General features: G+C 45.6%; 1 long non-coding RNA gene across 1 annotated transcript in view; it reads right to left on the bottom strand.

The window, feature by feature from the left end:
- LOC144888894 (uncharacterized) overlaps positions 1-19,456 on the bottom strand; it is a 166,345-nt gene extending 146,889 nt beyond the window's left edge. The window contains exon 1 of the long non-coding RNA XR_013621457.1: positions 19,388-19,456. This is a non-coding gene — a long non-coding RNA (uncharacterized LOC144888894). The remainder of the gene's footprint in view (positions 1-19,387) is intronic.
- Positions 19,457-19,938: the final 482 nt, after the last annotated feature.

Below are 19,938 nucleotides of genomic sequence, written 5' to 3'. Positions count from 1 at the left end.
TAAAAGAGTAAAACTACAACCTAAAACAATGACCTTAAAGCAGTAAAACTACAACCTAAAACAATGACCTTAAAGCAGGAAAACTACAACCTAATACAATAACCTTAAAGCAATAAACTACAACCTAAAACAATGACCTTAAAGCAATAAACTACAACCTAAAACAATGACCTTAAAGCAATAAACTACAACCTAATACAATAACCTTAAAGCAGTAAAACTACAACCGAAAACAATGACCTTAAAGCAGTAAAACTACAACCGAAAACAATGACCTTAAAGCAGGAAAACTACAACCTAAAACAATGACCTTAAAGCAGTAAAACTACAACCTAAAACAATGACCTCAAAGCAGGAAAACTACAACCTAATACAATAACCTTAAAGCAATAAACTACAACCTAAAACAATGACCTTAAAGCAATAAACTACAACCTAAAACAATGACCTTAAAGCAGTAAAACTACAACCTAATACAATAACCTTAAAGCAATAAACTACAACCTAAAACAATGACCTTAAAGCAATAAACTACAACCTAAAACAATGACCTTAAAGCAATAAACTACAACCTAAAACAATGACCTTAAAGCAATAAACTACAACCTAAAACAATGACCTTAAAGCAATAAACTACAACCTAAAACAATGACCTTATAGCAATAAACTACAACCTAAAACAATGACCTTATAGCAATAAACTACAACCTAAAACAATGACCTTAAAGCAGTAAAACTACAACCTAAAACAATGACCTTAAAGCAGTAAAACTACAACCTAATACAATAACCTTAAAGCAGTAAAACTACAACCTAAAACAATGACCTTAAAGCAGGAAAACTACAACCTAAAACAATGACCTCAAAGCAATAGAACTACAACCTAAAACAATGACCTTAAAGCAATAAACTACAACCTAAAACAATGACCTTAAAGCAATAAACTACAACCTAAAACAATAACCTTAAAGCAGTAAAACTACAACCTAAAACAATGACCTTCAAGCAGGAAAACTACAACCTAATACAATAACCTTAACGCAATAAACAACAACCTAAAACAATGACCTTAAAGCAATAAACTACAACCTAAAACAATAACCTGAAAGCAATAAACTACAACCTAAAACAATAACCTTAAAGCAATAAACTATAACCTAAAACAATGACCTGAAAGCAGGAAAACTACAACCTAATACAATAACCTGAAAGCAATAAACTACAACCTAAAACAATGACCTTAAAGCAATAAACTACAACCTAAAGCAATGACCTTAAAGCAATAAACTACAACCTAAAACAATGACCTTAAAGCAATAAACTACAACCTAAAACAATAACCTTAAAGCAATAAACTACAACCTAAAACAATAACCTTAAAGCAATAAACTACAACCTAAAACAATGACCTTCAAGCAGGAAAACTACAACCTAATACAATAACCTTAAAGCAATAAACTACAACCTAAAACAATGACCTTAAAGCAGTAAAACTACAACCTCATACAATAACCTTAAAGCAATAAACTACAACCTAAAACAATGACCTTAACGCAATAAACTACAACCTAAAACAATGACCTGAAAGCAGGAAAACTACCACCTTGTGGCGGGCACAATGATCAATAATTCCGCGCACCAGTGGGTGGCGCGAGCGTCCGGGCATGGAACTGAGATACATGCCCCGCCTTTCGGCCGATCGGCCACGCCCGGGGGCAAGGCGTGGCCTCGGGACATATATGCGGGCTCGAAGGTCGAGCCCACGCAGTGCTGATGTGCGAGCTTGTAATAAAGTGCTTTCGTTTGTACCACGCGTTATGGCCTACCTTTTTGGCAAACGAGTTGTGTGTGCACAGCACCACACTGGTGACCCCGACTGGTTCAGCCGTCACTGACCCCCGAACACGCCATGGCTACCAACGCCGTCGCCGTCAAACTCCCGGAGTTCTGGGAAGCGCAAGCCGACATTTGGTTTGTGCAGGCCGAAGCTCAATTCCAACTCCGGGGCATCACGGCGGACGAGACCATGTACTACCACGTGGTCGCCGCCCTCGGGCCCGGCACTGCCGCCCGCGTCGTGTCCATCCTTCGGCGCCAGCCGGGCGACCACAAGTACGCGGCGCTCAAATGTCTCCTCCTCGCCACGTTCGGGCTCACGGAGGTCGAACGCGCCGACCGCCTCCTGGACCTTCCCGCCCTCGGCGACACACGACCGTCCATTCGGATGGATTTTATGCTGTCCCTTCTTGGAGACCAGCACTCGGATTTCCTGTTCCGAGCACTTTTCCTCCACCAGCTACCTGTATAGTTGCGCCTCGCGCTGGCCGGTTCAAAAATAACAGAACCTCGCGCCCTGGCCGGAGAGGCCGACAAATTTTTCGCGGCCTGCGACACGCGGTCGGTGTACGGTGCTGCCGTAGTGTATCCCGGTGCGGAGGCTACAGCGCCCCCTGTTTCCCTCGTGGCCGCTGCTACGCCCCGCCCACTACTGCCGCCGCCACCACCACCGCCGCCGGCACGGCCGATGCGGCCGCCACCGCAGCAAACCTGGTGCTACTATCATGCCAGGTTCGGCCGCAAGGCTAGAACGTGCCGCCCGCCATGTTCTTTTGACGGGTCGGGAAAAGACCGGGCCGGCGCTCACTTGCAGCCATGAGCGTCGGCCATTCCGGCAGCCTCCTGTTCATCATGGACACCTTATCTGGTCGTCGTTTTCTGTGCAACAAGGGAGCGCAGGTAAGCGTCCTCCCTGCCTCCGCATCCGACAAGCAAGCCGTGGGCCGGGGCCCCGCATTGCTTGCCGCCAACGGAACACCCATCCACACATTCGGGAAGCATTGCCTCTCACTGCGGTTCGGAGGGCAGCGCTTCCAATGGTCGTTCGTCACCGCCAGCGTGCCAATGGCCCTGCTCGGTGCGGACTTCCTTTGTGCGCATGGGCTGTTGGTGAACGTTAAGCGTCGACGTCTCGTCCAGGCCGAAACCTTCAGCTCGCTCGCTAGTTCGCTGAGCGGCTCGTTGAGCAGCTCGCAGAGCGGCTCACCGAGCGGCTTGCCAAGCGGCTTGCTGAGTGGTTCCGTCCCAGGGAGGTTAGTCTGTACGCTTCCGGCAGCGGACGAGTTTACCCGCCTCCCCCACCGTCGGCCCACCGGTCTATGCCCGGGCGCGCCACCTCGACCCCACGAAGCTCGCCGTGGCGAAAGCGGGGTTCGCCACGCTGGAGCGGCTGGGCATCGTACGGCGCTCCAACAGCGCATGGGCCTCTCCTCTGCACATTGTGCCCAAGCCCGGTGGCGGATGGCGGCCGTGCGGTGACTATCGCCAGCTCAACGATGCCACCACCCCCGACCGCTACCCGGTCCCGCATATTCAAGACTTTTCCGCCAGGTTGGGAAACACGACCGTTTTCTCCAAGGTGGACCTCATCCGGGGCTACCACCAGGTCCCCGTACGACCGGACGATGTACCAAAGACTGCCGTCATCACCCCTTTTGGCCTCTTTGAGTTCCTGCGGATGCCTTTTGGGTTGAAAAATGCGGCCCAGGCATTCCAGCGGCTCATGGACAGCGTCTTGCGCGACTTACCTTTCATCTACGTCTACCTGGACGACATCCTAGTCGCGGGCGTGTCCCGGGAGGAGCACCTGCTCCACCTTCCGCATGCTCTTCGAACGCCTGGGCCAGCACGGCCTGATAATCAACCCCGCGAAGTGCCGTTTCGGCGTCACCGCCATCGACTTCTTTGGGTACCGCATCACCAGGCACGGGGCCATCCCTTTGCCGGCCAAGGTGGAGGTGGTCAGGAGTTTCCCGCGTCCCCGCACGATCAAGGGGCTCCATTAATTCCTGGGCATGGTGAATGTTTATCACCGCTTCGTGCCCCACGTCGCCCAGCTCCTCCGCCCCCTGCACGAGGCCCTCCGGGGCAAGCCGGGCAAAGGTGACATCACCTGGACGGAGCCGATGGCTGCGGCATTTGCGGGCGCAAAGCTGGCCCTGGCCAACGCCACCATGCTGGCGCACCCGGCGCCCGATGCACCGATCGCCCTCACCACCGACACGTCGGACGACGTGGTGGGCGCGGTGCATGAGCAGTGGGTGAGTGGTGCTTGGCAGCCGCTGGCGTTTTTTAGCCGGCAGCTTCGCCCGCACGAACGCCGCTACAGCATCTTCGACCGTGAGCTGCTCGGGCTCCACCTGGCGGTCCGACACTTCCGCCATCTGCTCGAGGGCCGCCCGTTCACGGCTTTCGTCGATCACAAGCCCCTTGTGTTCACGATGGCCAAGGTCGCCGAGCCATGGTCGGCCCGGCAGCAACGTCACCTCTCTGCCGTGTCCGAGTACACGACGGACATCCGTCACGTCGTGGGTAAAGACAACCCGGTGGCGGATTGCCTTTCCCGGTCCGTCGCACATGCGGTCCACCTCAGGATCGACTATGCCCGGATGGCGGAGGACCAGACTGCCGACCCCGACGTCCAGGCCTTGCGGACCGCCATCACGGGTCTCCGCGTCACCGAGGTGCCATTCGACGTCGCGGGCACGGCCCTCTTGTGCGACGTCTCCCTCAACCGGCCTCGCCGCATCGTGCCCGCTGGCTGGCAGCGCCCGGTTTTCGACGCCATCCACGGCCTGTCCCACCCGGGCACGAAGGCCTCCCAGAAGCTCGTCGCGGCAAAAGTTCGTCTGGCATGGCCTCAGGAAGAACGTCCGTGACTGGGCCAGGGCGTGCCTCACGTGCCAGCGCGCAAAGGTCCACCGCCACCCCCAGGACCCGTTGGCCCCGTTTACGGTGCCCGAGCGTCGGTTCGACCACGTCCACGTCGACTTGGTGGGACCTCTGCCCCCCCTCACGGGGGTTCACCCACCTCCTCACCATGGTGGACCGCACCACCTGGTGGCCGGAGGCCGTGCCATTGGCGGCGATGGCTGCGGCTGACGTCACGCAAGCCTTCATCGCCACGTGGGTTGCCCGGTTCGGTGCCCCCTCGGACATCTCGTCCAACCGCGGCCCCCAGTTCACCTCGGAGCTCTGGGGAGCGGTGGCGCAAGGGCTCGGCATCAAACTGCACCGCACCACGGCCTACCACTCCCAGGCCAATGGCCTGTGCGAGCGCTTTCATTGCTCAATGAAGGCCGCGCTCCGGGCCAGCCTCCGCGACGGCAGCTGGGCCAACAGGCTCCCCTGGGTCCTGCTGGGCCTCAGGATGGCGCCCAAGGACGACCTGCACGCGTGCTCAGAGGAGCTGGTCTTCGGGCAACCGCTGCGGGTGCCGGGCGAATTTATCCCCGACTCCACGGCTCCTTGGTCCACGGCGCAGCAGCGCTCCACCATGCAGGAGACCACAAGGAGGTTCGCCCCGGTACCGACGGCACACCACGGTTGCCCATCCTCCCACGTCGCCCCGGAGCTTCGCACGGCGGAGTACGTTTTCGTCCGGCACGACGCCCACCGGGCACAGCTGCGGCCCCCGTACGACGGGCCCTTCCGCGTGCTGGAGACCGGGGACAAACATTTCACCGTGGACATCGGCGGTGCTCCGGATCGTATCTCCGTGGACCGCCTCAAGCCGGCCCACCTCGATCTGGACCACCCCCCGCAAGCAGCTCTGCCTCCGCGTCGAGGCCGCCCTCCGGCAGTCAGGCCCCCGGCACCCCCCAGCCCCACCGTCCTGCTACCCGCCAGCCCTGCACGCATCGCCAGAGGGCGTTTCGGCCAGGTCATCCGGCTTCCCCGCAAACTCACCCTTCAGGTGCGCGGGAATTTTGGGGGGCGCATGTGGCGGGCACAATGATCAATAATTCCGCACACCAGTGGGTGGCGCGAGCGTCCGGGCATGGAACTGAGATAAATTCCCCGCCTTTCGGCCGATCGGCCGAGACAACCTTAAAGCAGGAAAACTACAACCTAAAACATTAACCTTAAAGCAGTAAAACTACAACCTAATACAATAACCTTAAAGCAGTAAACTACAACCTAAAACAAAAACCTCAAAGCAGTAAAACTACAACCTAAAACAATGACCTTAAAGCAGTAAACTACATCCTAAAACAATAACCTTAAATCAGTAAAACTACAACCTAAAACAATAATCTGAAGGCCATAAAACTACAGCCTAAAACAACCTTATTGCAGTAAAACTACATCTAAAACAATAACCTTAAAGCAGGAAAACTACAACCTAATACAATAACCTTAAAGCAGTAAACTACAACTAAAACAGAAACCTCAAAGCAGTAAAATTACAACCTAATGCAATAACCTTAAAGCAGTAAACCTACAACCGAAAACAATGACCTTAAAGCAGTAAAACTACAACCCAAAAACAATAACCTTAAAGCAGTAAAACTACAACCTAAAACATTAATCTGAAGACCATAAAACTACAGCCTAAAACAACATTATTGCAGTAAAACTACACCTAAAACAATAACCTTAAAGCAGGAAAACTACAACCTAAAACAATAATCTGAAGGCAATAAAACTACAGCCTAAAACAACCTTATTGCAGTAAAACTACAACGTAATGCAATATGCTTAAAGTAAAGCAGTAAAACTACCATCTAAAACAATAACCTTAAGGCAGTAAAACTACAACCAAAAACAATGATCTTAAAGCAGCAAACTACACCCTAAAACAATAACCTTATAGCAGTAAAACTACAACCAAATGCATTAACCTTAAAGCAGTAAAACTATAACCTAAAACAATAACCTTAAAGCAGTAAAACCAAAAGCTAATGCAATAACCTTCAAGCAGTAAAACTACAACTTAAAACAATGACCTTAAAGCAGTAAAACTACAACATAAAACAATAACCTGAAGTCAGTAAAGCCACAACCCGAAAACAATAATCTGAAGGCAGTAAAACCTACAGCCTAAAACAATAACATTAAGGCAGTAAAACTACAACCAAAAACAATAATCTGAAGGCAGTAAAACGACAACCTAAAACAATAACCTTAAGAGAGTAAAACTACAACCGAAAACAATAACCTTAAGACAGTAAAGCCACAACCCGAAAACAATAATCTGAAGGCAGTAAAACTACAACCAAAAACAATAACATTAAGACAGTAAAGCCACAACCCGAAAACAATAACATTAAGGCAGTAAAACTACAACCAAAAACAATAATCTGAAGGCAGTAAAACGACAACCTAAAACAATAACCTTAAGAAAGTAAAGCCACAACCCGAAAACAATAACATTAAGGCAGTAAAACTACAACCAAAAACAACAATCTGAAGGCAGTAAAACGACAACCTAAAACAATAACCTTAAGAGAGTAAAACTACAACCGAAAACAATAACCTTCAAGCAGTAAAACTACAACTGAAAACAATGACCCTAAGACAGTAAAGCCACAACCCGAAAACAATAACATTAAGGCAGTAAAACTACAACCAAAAACAATAATCTGAAGGCAGTAAAACGACAACCAACAAACAATAACCTTAAGAGAGTAAAACTACAACCGAAAACAATAACCTTCAAGCAGTAAAACTACAACTGAAAACAATGACCTTAAAGCAGTAAAACTACAACCTAAAACAATAACCTTAAGACAGTAAAACGACAACCCGAAAACAAAAACCTGAAGGCAGTAAAACTACAACCAAAAACAATAATCTGAAGGCAGTAAAACTACAACTTAAAACAATAACCTTATGACAGTAAAACTACAACCTAAAACAATAACCTTAAGACAGTAAAACGACAACCCAAAAACAAAAACCTGAAGGCAGTAAAACTACAACCAAAAACAATAATCTGAAGGCAGTAAAACTACAACTTAAAACAATAACCTTATGACAGTAAAACTACAACCTAAAACAATAACCTTAAGACAGTAAAACTACAACCTAAAACAAGAACCTTAAGACAGTAAAACTATAACCTAAAACAATAACCTGAAGGCAGTAAAACTACAACCTAAAACAATAACCTTAAAGCAGTAAACTCCATCCCAAAACAATAACCTGAAGGCAGTAAAACTACAACCTAAAACAAGAACCTTAAGACAGTAAAACTATAACCTAAAACAATAACCTGAAGGCAGTAAAACTACAACCTAAAACAATAACCTTAAAGCAGTAAAACTACAACCTAAAACAATAACCTTAAAGCAGTAAACTCCTTCCCAAAACAATAACCTGAAGGCAGTAAAACTACAACCTAAAACAATAACCTTAAAGCAGTAAACTACATCCTAGAACAATAACCTGAAGGCAGTAAAACTACAACCTAAAACAATAACCTGAAGGCAGTAAAACTACAACCTAAAACAATAACCTTAAAGCAGTAAACTACATCCTAGAACAATAACCTGAAGGCAGTAAAACTACAACCTAAAACAATAACCTGAAGTCAGTAAAACTACAACCTAAAACAATAACCTGAAGTCAGTAAAACTACAACCTAAAACAATAACCTTACGACACTAAAACTACACCTAAAACAATAACCTGAAGGCAGAAATACTACATGCCATATGTCGTTTTTTTTGCCCCATCTCTCAATGGTGAAGAATCACTTAAACATTTTCAGATCCAGATCTTCACCAAAGTCTAATCATTTAATCCTTGTCACATATCCAACCTTTCTGCCAAATTTCATCTGAATCCATTCACAACTTTTTGAGATATCTTGTTCACAGACAGACAGACAGACAAATAAAAAATCACTCCGAGAGCGACACTTGGCAAAACAGAACAAAGTAGAATGGCACTCAGTAAAGCATCCTTTTGACCTCAAAAATAATTTGTGGTTGAATTCAGTGACCTGATACGCAAATCGTCTTCAAAGTTTAATCTAATCGGATGAAAATTGACAATTTTAGAAATTCGGCCTATGTTGACCTACATGATGCCAATCTCAAAAATAGTTGTTGGTTGAATTCAGTTCGCTGATATGAAAATCCCATTCAAGTTCCAAGTCAATCAGATGAAAATTGAGGATTTTATAAATTTGAAATGGTTGTTGACCTTTGGCCTATGTTGACCTTTTGGCCTATGCTGATCTCAAAAATAGTTGGTGGTTGAATTCAGTTATCTGATATGAAAATCCGATTCAAATTACAAGTCAATCAGATGAAAATTGAGGATTTCAGAAATATGAAAAAAGTGTATGACCTTTGGCCTATGTTGACCTGTTTGCCTATGTTGATCTCAAAAATAGTTGGTGGTTGAATTCAGTTCGCTGATATGAAAATCCTATTCAAATTTCAAGTCATTCGGAAGAAAATTGGGATTTTAGAAATTTGCAAACGTTGTTGATCTTTTGGCCGATGTTGATCTCCAAAATAGTTGGTGTAGTGAGGTACCTTATTAACAAAAATGCCAAGGACTGTTACACTGTGGACAAAAGCACAATTTTTTCACCAGCTTTGCCCATGTATAAGGATCAAAAAGAGGGTAAGCTCCAAAAAATCTGATGACAGGAAGTGTATTTAATGACGTCATAATGACGTCACAATAGACTAACAAGATATTAGCGCAAATTCATGTATAACATAAGGTTGTGAAGTACTGTGCCGAGATTTTGAGTCATTAATTTAATATTTCAAGAAACAGGTAATTGATATATAAGCCTTTTTAAGCTCACTATGTTGCAGTGATGCCATTACTCAAATGTGTAAAAAAAACAAAAAAAAAACAAAAAACAAATGAAAATAAAACATAAGAATTAGGGGATAAATGCAAGGGTTCCCGGTCTCAAATGTGATTTAAGACCATGTTCAAACAATACATTCCCTGGAATATACGCGATCTTAGTCGAGCTATTCAAATTTATAAATGCAAGAAACCAATAAAAGTATTTATGAATTTTCTATCAAATTACAGCATTGGAACGTATAATATTGGTTTGGATATTGTACTTTTTATGCTTATGTGGACTATTTCCTTTCAATTTCAGGTCATCATGGATTGGAGTGCTTGCATAATCTGCAAGAAAACTACACCGGAAAAACTATCTTGTCCACAGAAAGGATTTAAACGCAATGCCAGAGAAGTATACGCTGCATTCCTGGGAAATGTTGAGGAGTTCAGAAAAATAAATGCACTGCCAGTTGATGTAGAATATGTAACAGAAGGAACAGTAGAAACTTTTGTGAAAAATAATGCCTCATGGCATCGTTCTTGCCATCAGAAATTCAACAATTCCAAACTCAACAGACAAGTAATGAGGAAAAGAAAACATGAAGCCGAAGCTCTTGAGATGCGACGGTCAAAGCGGCAGTCGGTATTTGATGCCAAGTGTGTGTGCATCTTCTGTGAAAAAACAGGCGACCAAAAATTACACAACTTCCAAACATTTGGCGCTGATCAGTCCCTCAGAAAGATGACAACTGATATGCAGGATGACCAACTTTTGTACAAAATAACAGGGGGTGATTTAATCACCCTAGAAGCCAAGTACCACCTGAACTGTTTAACACGATACAGAAACAGACATCGGGCTCATCGCCGTGAAGGTGTTTCTTCCAACACGGAAAGAGAACGAGCAGATGCCAGAGCGTTTGTGGAGTTGGTGTCTTATGTTGAGTTTGCCGTTGAGGATGGGACATACCTGTTCAAGTTTTCAGATCTTCATGAGATGTATGAACTTGGGTGTCGTCTTCTTGGGTGCCGTCTTCAAAATATTGGGCATGATGTGTCAATTAACAAGAGCCGGTTGAAAAGCAGGCTTCTTGAGCACTTTGCCGACACCGGTGTGCAAGAACAGACAGATGGCAAGAACATTGTTCTTGTATTTCCAGAAGGCATGCAACAAATGCTGAAAGATGCTCTGCATGAATATGACTATCAATCAGAAGCCCTACTTTTTGCAAAAGTAGCAAAAATATGCAGAGAAGAAATGTTTGGAGAAACACATTTCAAGTTTTCTGGCAGTTTCCCCCCTAAGTGCCAGACAATGCTTCCCAGTCTTACACTCCTGTCATCAATGATCCTTTATGGACCAAACTTGAAGAGCGATGTTAATGACACACAGGCTTCTCAAACAATCGCCCAGTTGTTCCTCCACAATTCAAAGAAAAGGTGCACGAAACTGGCTACTCCCAAACGACAGTCTCCTGAGAGAGAACCTCCACTTCCAGTATACATTGGCTTGAATATCCACACATTGACAAGGAACAGAACACTCAGTGATCAACTGGCTAAACTAGGGTTGAGCATCTCATACAGCCTGGTTCTGCAACTGGAGAATAAATTGTCATCTGCAATGTGTGACCAATTCCCTGCTGACCAAATTGTGTGCCCATCTATTCTCAGGAAAGGTCTCTTCACTGTGGTGCACTGGATAACATCGACCATAATCCCTCTTCCACTACAGCCAAAGGATCGTTCCATGGAAGTGGTATAAGCATCATCCAATTTCCTGCACAAGATAATCTCGGACGTGTTCGGGTGGCAACTTGCTTTCTTCCTGCAAATCCAAATGAGAAACCTCACCTTCTAGATTCGTTTAGCATAATTCAATCAGTACATCTGAAAGCATCAAATACCAGTGTACCACAGGTCATCATGACACCTGTAAATGGGAGGCTTGAAGAAGCAAAAGAAAAGGAGGAGAAATGGATTCAGCATGCTTCCAAGCTTCTCGACGGAAATGATATGACAAGCTTCTCAAATGACACCATTTGCATTCTGGATGAGATTAAAATTGATAAAATTTACTTCTTGATTAATTCGGTGAATTCCGTCTCAACTTCGGATATTTCCGGCCGTGAAAAACTATCCCCTACGGCCGCGAGATTTCTAAAAAATAATTCTTCGTCAATTTTAGAATATTTGACGCCGTTTTCACCCTCCCGAACGCGTAATAAGCTTTTTTGAAATATTTTTTCAAATGTTCGAATCTCATTGGACGATTTTCGTTGAAGATAACGAGGTTGGTCTTAAAGTATTTTAATTACAAATTAGAGGTGTATAAGATTGTGAATCAAACAAAGACGGGTGAAACAAACTCCTATTGAACTTTTTCGCAATTTTTTTATGCAAACTTCCGCATCCGCAAGATGGCGGCCTCCATTGAGCGATTTGGTGTGTCAAAGCTTCGAAATTATCAAGCCAAGGGATTCAGCAAAAGTACCGTATAGTACCGTATACCGTATAGCGACCGTATACCGTATAGTACCATATACCGTATACCGTATAGCGACGGTACTTCAAGTACCGTATAGCGACATGTGGTGAGGCGTCACTCTCCTCCCCCCACCCCCTCCCCTCCATTGAGTAATTTGGTTTTTGAAATATTTTTTCAAATGCTCGAATCTCATTGGTTCCGGTGTTTGGTGACGATTTTCGTTGAAGATAACCAGGCCCGTGCGGGCCGAGGTTGGTCTTAAAGTATTTTAATTACAAATTAGAGGTGCATTAGATTGTGAATCAAACAAAGATGGGTGAAACAAACTCCTATTGAACCTTTTTCAATTTGGTATGCATACTTCCGCATCCGCAAGATGGCGGCCTCCATTGAGCGATTTGGTGTGTCAAAGCTTCGAAATTCTCAAGCCAAGGGATCCAGCAAAATCTGGCTTTTCAACATAATACGTACGCGTTCATTGACAACACCGGCTTCGCCAGCTATTAAGATTTCTAAAAAAATACATACATTAAAAAAAACTACTAACGTGGAGTGCTTAAGCCACTTGGCTTCCATAGTGATATTGCTGCTCGCTACTTCTTGGGGACATCCCAGGAGTAAGAAGGCAAAATAAATGAGGATTAATGCAATGGGACAAGAACGATGTCTGAGAGGTATTCACACTCGCTTTAAGTTGTCTAGCCTGGGTTTGAATCCCGACGCAGCTATAAACTTTCACAGGCAGGGTGATTCATCAACGTGTATGCCATCCATCAAATGGACATTAAACTGGGTGCCACATCTGCCAATTTTTCAACCCCAATTCTCTCCCCTCCTCACTCTTCCCTCCCCCCTCCCCATACTCCCTCCTCCTCTTCGGCCCTCCATCTATCCTTCTTTCCCTCGCTCCCACTCCCTTCCTCGCACCAGCATTCCCTCCCGGAGTGTACCGTATAGCGACATGTGGTGAGGCGTCACTCTCCTCCCCCCACCCCCCCCCCTCCATTCTCTCTCCCATCTCCCTCCACCACCGATTTCCCCTCCTCCACTCCACCACCCTTCTTCCCCCCCTTCCTCTCCCCCACCCCTTTCTCTCTCCCTCCCCCTTCCCTTCCATTCTATTCCCCTCCCCTCCACTTCCTCCCTCTTACCTTCCCCCTCTGTCGAAGCAATTCAATCCTTTTATTGAACTCAAAATGCAAAACTCAAATAATAACATCGTTTATTACATCACATGTACTGAAAGATTCGCTGGTACAAGCACCACACCAATCTCTGAATATTGTAGAAACCCTCTACCACATATATCCAGAACTCAAGATGAGTGTTACATAGCTCAGAGTGTCAGCGCAGGACAGCTCAGATTTTATCATTAGTATTCCCTTTCTGGGTGAAATGTCAAACACAGTTCATCTGATTAATGCTCATTGATCCTTGGTTTGCATGCAAGCAAAGGGAACAACATCTCCTTCCAAGGTTTGGCAAAACCCTCTACACCTCTGTACATTCCAGGCTAGGACACTCAGGAAAGTGAACTTACAGCTTTCGTTGCCTCAGACATAAACATGTCCACAAAGCCGGACACTATGGGTGGTCTGGGAACATCCTTAGCCAGAATTACACTGCACCTGCCTGCCAGTTTGTTCCAGCATGAAGCTGTTGCTCAAGTAATAAACACCATTATTTAGTTTAATAGTGTAGTACAATTATCCTTATTCTGATTACAATTATTTAATAATATCTACTCTACACACCCCTCCCCTCGTGACCCCAAAAAAATGAACAAGGGTTCCCTTGCAAGGAACTTCAACGTAGGATTAGGCCCATAAAAGCCTGCGCTAGCATTGCCAAACTATGGTTGTTTATCCATCTCCATCCTTTCCAAATGATGAGAGTCAAGCAAGGAAGCAGCACGTACTATGTTAAAGACTTTGGTGTGACTCAGCCTGGATTCTACCTGCCGACCTCCCAGACCTCAAAGCTGATCTGCATTCTCACCATTACATCTGCGAGTGTAGTTAATGGTGGAATAAAAGTGTTTAGGTCTTTTCCCCCTGATAAATTAAACTCATCGTGGCATCTAATCATTAGCATGGCCAGCCAGGGATATGCATTTTTAAAAACAATCAGACAAACTGTCATTTCTTGCAAAAGTGTAAATTATGAATAAATTGACGTCATAATCACATCGACATTACAATTCATAAGTTGTCATCTGCACACAATGTCAGTGGATTACAGGATATTTGCAGCATTAACTAGAACGCCACTCAGTAGAGCGCATACTCCCGCCGTGAGTCAAGTTGGAATAGTACGATTTCACAAAAAGTTTGAGGGAGCAGTTCAGTGACAACACAAGACAACACAAGACAGACACTGCACAGATATATATTTAGAATATATAGAAGATAATGTTAAAAAAAAAACAAGGAAATTTCACTTACATTTTCGGATTCAGCGTTCAATTCTATATAAGTGAGTGTATTTTGAGGCATGTGTGACTTCAAATAAAATTGTAAGGCAGGAAAAACGTTCGTTTCATTCCTTCGGGATACAACATGTGAAACTGGCCCAAACGTCAAAACAAAACTCGCTCATTTTAAGTCGTACAAGCTAATGCGGCCACTCATTCCTCTGGGAAGAATCCCGTGCACATGCTGGTCACACTTATAAGTCACCTAAGTCTTTATAAGTTCATCAAATACTGACACCGCGATTGACATTCGCTGAGGTAAATGTTGATATCTCTTCTGAGGTAAAAAAAACAAACAAACAAACAAAAAAAAACAGTTTTAAAGCATTATACGTATCAAACGATACATTTTATGAAACGGGGAAACGTAATACACACTTTGGTGGTTTTAAAATGACAGAATATGTCTATTAGAAAAAAAAATTGAACATTGTAGACGATGCTGCTAAGCAATACACCACTCTAACGCATAACCACGAGTTTAAACTACAATTACAACAAATATGAAAACTATTTTCATATCACCATGTTAAATATAGAATATATAGAAGATAATGTTAAAAACAAATGAGCCCTATCTTCCAATGGTAAACAATCCTTGAAAAAATTCCTGGATCCGGAATAATATCCTGAGCTTCACCAAAAACTAATGAATTCTTCCTTATCCCAAGGGAAATCATCCCACCAACTTTCATCCAAATCCGTTCCGAACTTTTCCAGATATCTTGTTCACACGCACACGAACACACACACACACACACACACACACACACACACACACACACACACACACACACACACACACACACACACACACACACACACGATCGAATGCATTACTCCCTCGCGGGAGTAACTAGAACGGCACTCAGTAGAGAGCATACTTCCACCTGGTTGGCCATATCACTCAATGGTGAAGAATCACTTAAAAAATTCTACAAGCTGAATCCGGATCCGGATCTTCACCAAAATAGAATCGAATCGTCCTTGTCACACACCCAACAGGTCCAACAAGTTTTGTCCAATTCCATCCATAACTTTTTGAGCTATCCTGCTATGTATCGTTTTTGGCCTTATCCCCCAGTGGTGAAGAATCACTTAAAAAATTCTAGTAACCGGATCCGAATCGGGATCTTCACCAAAATCGAATCATTTCGTCCGTGTCCCATACGCTACCTCTCTGCCAAATTTCATCCGAATCCGTCCACAACCTTTTGAGATATTTTGTTCACAAACAAACAAACGGACAGACAAACAGACAGGGGAGAAAACATAACCTCCATCCACCTTTGATGGCGGAGGTAATAATCAAAATATGACTCAATATGTCTAATCTTGAAACTTAATCTACTCCTACCACTTATATTTAACGACCCTGATGATTTCCACCTTCTTGTGCTACCTGTGCACCATGTGGTCAGACAATGCCGAAGTTTAATATAAGGGTGGAAATTAAACATTTGTACACTACGGTGATCACTTAGGTGTGTTTGCACACTCGAGTTATCGCATTGTTCGATTCAAAAACTCTTAACTGCAAACTGCAAAATTTCCTGAAAAAAAGAATGAAATGAATTGTATTGAAACGAATTTGTTTATTTATCTATCTATAATTCCAGTAATCTCTGTGTGTGTGTCTGTGTGTATGTCTGTGTGTCTGTGTGTATGTCTGTGTGTCTGTGTGTTTGTCTGTGACCGCTGTTTCTCGACAACCACGGGTCCGATATACTTGAAACTTGCCAGGTATATTGCTGGGGACCCGAGGATGTGCCTTTTCAAGGTTTCATATTAATCGGAGAAGTAGTTACCGAGCTATGGCGATTTCATTACCAAACTCCGCAAGCCGTTCGCTTTGGACCAAACCATTTCATGTAAATAGAGGGGGGGGGATTGTCACCGTACTCGCAAGCCGTTCGCTTTGGACCAAACCATTTCATGTAAATAGAGGGGGGGGGGGGGGGGGGTTGTCACCGTACTCGCAAGCCGTTCGCTTTGGCTTTGCGAATGGACCAAACCATTTCATGTAAATAGAGGGGGGGGGGGGGGGATATAATTTTAGATATACTATATATAGTACGGGCATGCCCTAGTTATTTTAATTTGAGCAATGTGTATATAGTACATGAGTTCCATTTATACAGTGCTGTGGAGTGATTGCACATTAGTTATTAACCAAAGATTGGATGACAACAAAAGATAAAGTTCTTGTGTTTGCATTACCGAGACAAAGTGTTTCCGTTTGTGGGTTATCCAGAAAGAACGTGCCTCATACCAAGAAAGCACTAGACCCTCTCTCCCTCCTCACTCATCCTCCCCTCCTCGTTCCTCCAACCTCCTGGCTGTCCTCCCTCTCCTCTCTCCCTCTTCACTCCTCCTCTCCTCCTCGTTCCCCCATCCTCCTGGCTGCTGTCCTCCCCTCTCGCTCCATGCTCCCCTATCCTCCAAACTGGCCTCTCTCCCCTTTCTCGCTCCCCCATCCTTCTTGCTACCCTCCCTTCCCTCTCTCCCCTCACTCGCCTACCCTCCTCATTCCCCCATCCTCCTGGCTGCTCTCCCTCCCCTCTGTCGCTCCACGCTCTCCCATCCTCCTCGCTGTCCTCCCTCACCTCTCTCCCTCCTCGCTCATCCTCTCTATCTCCCCCTCCTCCCTCTCTCCCTCCTCTCTCTATCCAATCCTCATTCCCTCCCTCTCCCACCTCTCTCTCTCTCTCTCTCATCTTCACTCCCTCTCTCTTTCGCCCCCTTCCTCTCTCTCTATATCTCCCCCCTCTTTCTTTCTCTCCCTCCCCTCTATCTCTCCCCTCACTCACCTCCCCTCCTCATTCCCCCATCCTCCTGGCTGCTCTCCCTCCCCTCTGTCGCTCCACGCTCTCCCATTCCCCTCGCTGTCCTCCCTCCCCTCCCTCCCTCCTCGCTCATCCTCTCTATCTCCTCCTCCTCCCTCCTCTCTCTCTATCCAATCCTCATTCCCTCCCTCTCCCACCTCTCTCTCTCTCCCATCCTCACTCCCTCCCTCTCCCACCTTTCTCTCTCCCATCTTCACTCCCTTTCTCTTTCTCCCCCTTCCTCTCTCTCTATATCTCCCCCCTTCTTTCTCTCTCTCTCCCACCCCTCTATCTCTTCCCCCTCCTCCCTCTCTCTCCCATCTCTCTCTCTCACCTCTCCCCACTCCCTCCATCCCCCACCCCCTACATGCTCCCCTATCCTCCTTGCTGCCCTCCTTCCCATCTCTCCCTCCTTGCTCATCCTCTCCCTTACTCCCTCTCTCTCTCCCCCTACTCCATCCCTCTCTCCCACCTCTCTCTCTCTCCCATCTCTCTCTCTCACCTCTCCCCACTCCCTTCATGCCCCACCCCCTACATGCTCCCCTATCCTCCTCGCTGCCCTCCTTCCCATATCTCCCTCCTTGCTCATCCTCTCTCTTACTCCCTCTCTCTCTCCCCCTACTCCATCCCTCTCTCCCACCTCTCTCTCTCCCCTCCTTGCTCCCTCCCGCTCTTTCTCTCCTTCCCCTCTATCTCTCCTCCTCCTCCCTCTTTCTCTCTCTGTCCCACCCCTCTATCTCTTCCCCCTCCTCCCTCTCTCCCATCTCTCTCTCGCTCCCCTCCCACTCCCTCCATCGCTCTCCCCCTACATGCTTCCCTATCCTCCTCGCTGCCCTCCTTCCCGTCTCTCCCTCCTCACTCACCCTCTCTCTTACTCCCTCTCTCTTACTCCCTCTCTCCCCCCCCCCTACTCCCTCCCTCTCTCCCACCTCTCTCCCACCTCTCTCTCCCCCCCCCCCACCCCTTTCTCTCTCCCCCACTCCCTTTATATTCCCGTCAGCGAAGCAACGAGTTGTATTTAATAATAACCATAATAAATGAAAGAAAATGAATATCTTCAATACATAATGAAAGTTCCTGTTTGAAATTGTGCGATTCTTGATGTAGAAATATTGGTGTTGATATAAGTGGACTCATGCAATTTCAGACCTGCTGTACATGTTTATGTTTTTTGGGTGTTTATGCATTTACATACCCTCAAAACATATATGCATATATCCATACCCCAAAACAGCAATATGTTTCTGCCTATTGGGCCTCTATCATATTAGGAGCACATTGTAATTATTAAGCTAGTCTCAGATAAATTACCCTGTCAGAGATGCCCCTTACGCAACAATAATGACCGCACTGTGGTAACAACCTGCGACAAAATCCGGTAACAGGCCGATTGTGAAACGAGTATTTAAAGCACGCTTAAAAAGACGAACAGCGTGATTGGGAAACACACATTTAATGCAATATTAAAAATAATTAACTCGACATCTCACCCATACCAGCCTCCCCACGGTTATATCAGAATGAACTGATTCGTCAGACGGTTGCGGATTGTTTATCCCCAATATGAAGCTGTTCAAAAATTACGTAACCTTGTTTTTGATCAAATTTGATACCCCACCCCTCTGTAATGCCCCGTACAGCTAGAACAGAGACTCCATAAGATATTACGGAACCCTTGAAGACACTCCCCCACCAATTCCAAATAACATGACCCAAACAAAGTCAATGAAAAGCTGATGTAACAAACCCGGGCAATGTATGATCAGCAGAGGCCAACAGGCCTAATGTCTTCGGTCCATCAGAAAACCAAGATGGTGGCCATATTATTTTGGAGGCATGCCATGGTGGGTGGAGTCAAGCAACGAATGTAAGTGGTGTCTGGCAGCTGTCCGACCAATGGGTGCACATTTCAAAAATGGACCCCCTACAAGAACCACAACAACAAGAACCACACGGAGCTCTTGTAGACCTGGGGCATGTCGTGACCTTCGTGCTTACGTTTCAAGATCCAATCTTCGACACTGCAGAGATCCATCCGACAGTGGGCCAAGGCTGTGCTGTTCACCTATTGGATAACACACGCATGCGTAAACACACACACACACACACACACACACACACACACACACACACACACACACACACACACACACACACACACACACACACACTTTTAATTAATAAAACAGTATCGGCTATTCCTAAACTATAATATGATTTAAATAATTGCTGTAAATGATGTTAATTTTACACCATCCTATATTCAGCTTTATTTAAAATGTAAACCTCAAAACATAGTTACCTTACCTAAAGTAAGAACCTTAACCTGTAACCAATTGACTAGTTTCCCGACCACACGGATCATCAGGTAGACACTGTTCTTCCTCGAGGTTTCGTTTCTTTCAGCCCATAACCTCTCCAAAATGGCGGATCCATAACCTCGATCATCGATCCACATCAGTAGATTACCTATATCAATAGATCCATAACCTCAGTTGTTTCCGGTAGTCAATCAACCCATCAATGTAACATCACTTACCAAACTTTAC

Source organism: Myxine glutinosa, chromosome 14 (assembly GCF_964187855.1).
Source record: "Myxine glutinosa chromosome 14, kmMyxGlut1.1, whole genome shotgun sequence".
In the NCBI taxonomy this organism is placed as follows: Eukaryota; Metazoa; Chordata; class Myxini; order Myxiniformes; family Myxinidae; genus Myxine; species Myxine glutinosa.
This window is presented reverse-complemented; position numbering and strand designations above follow the sequence as displayed.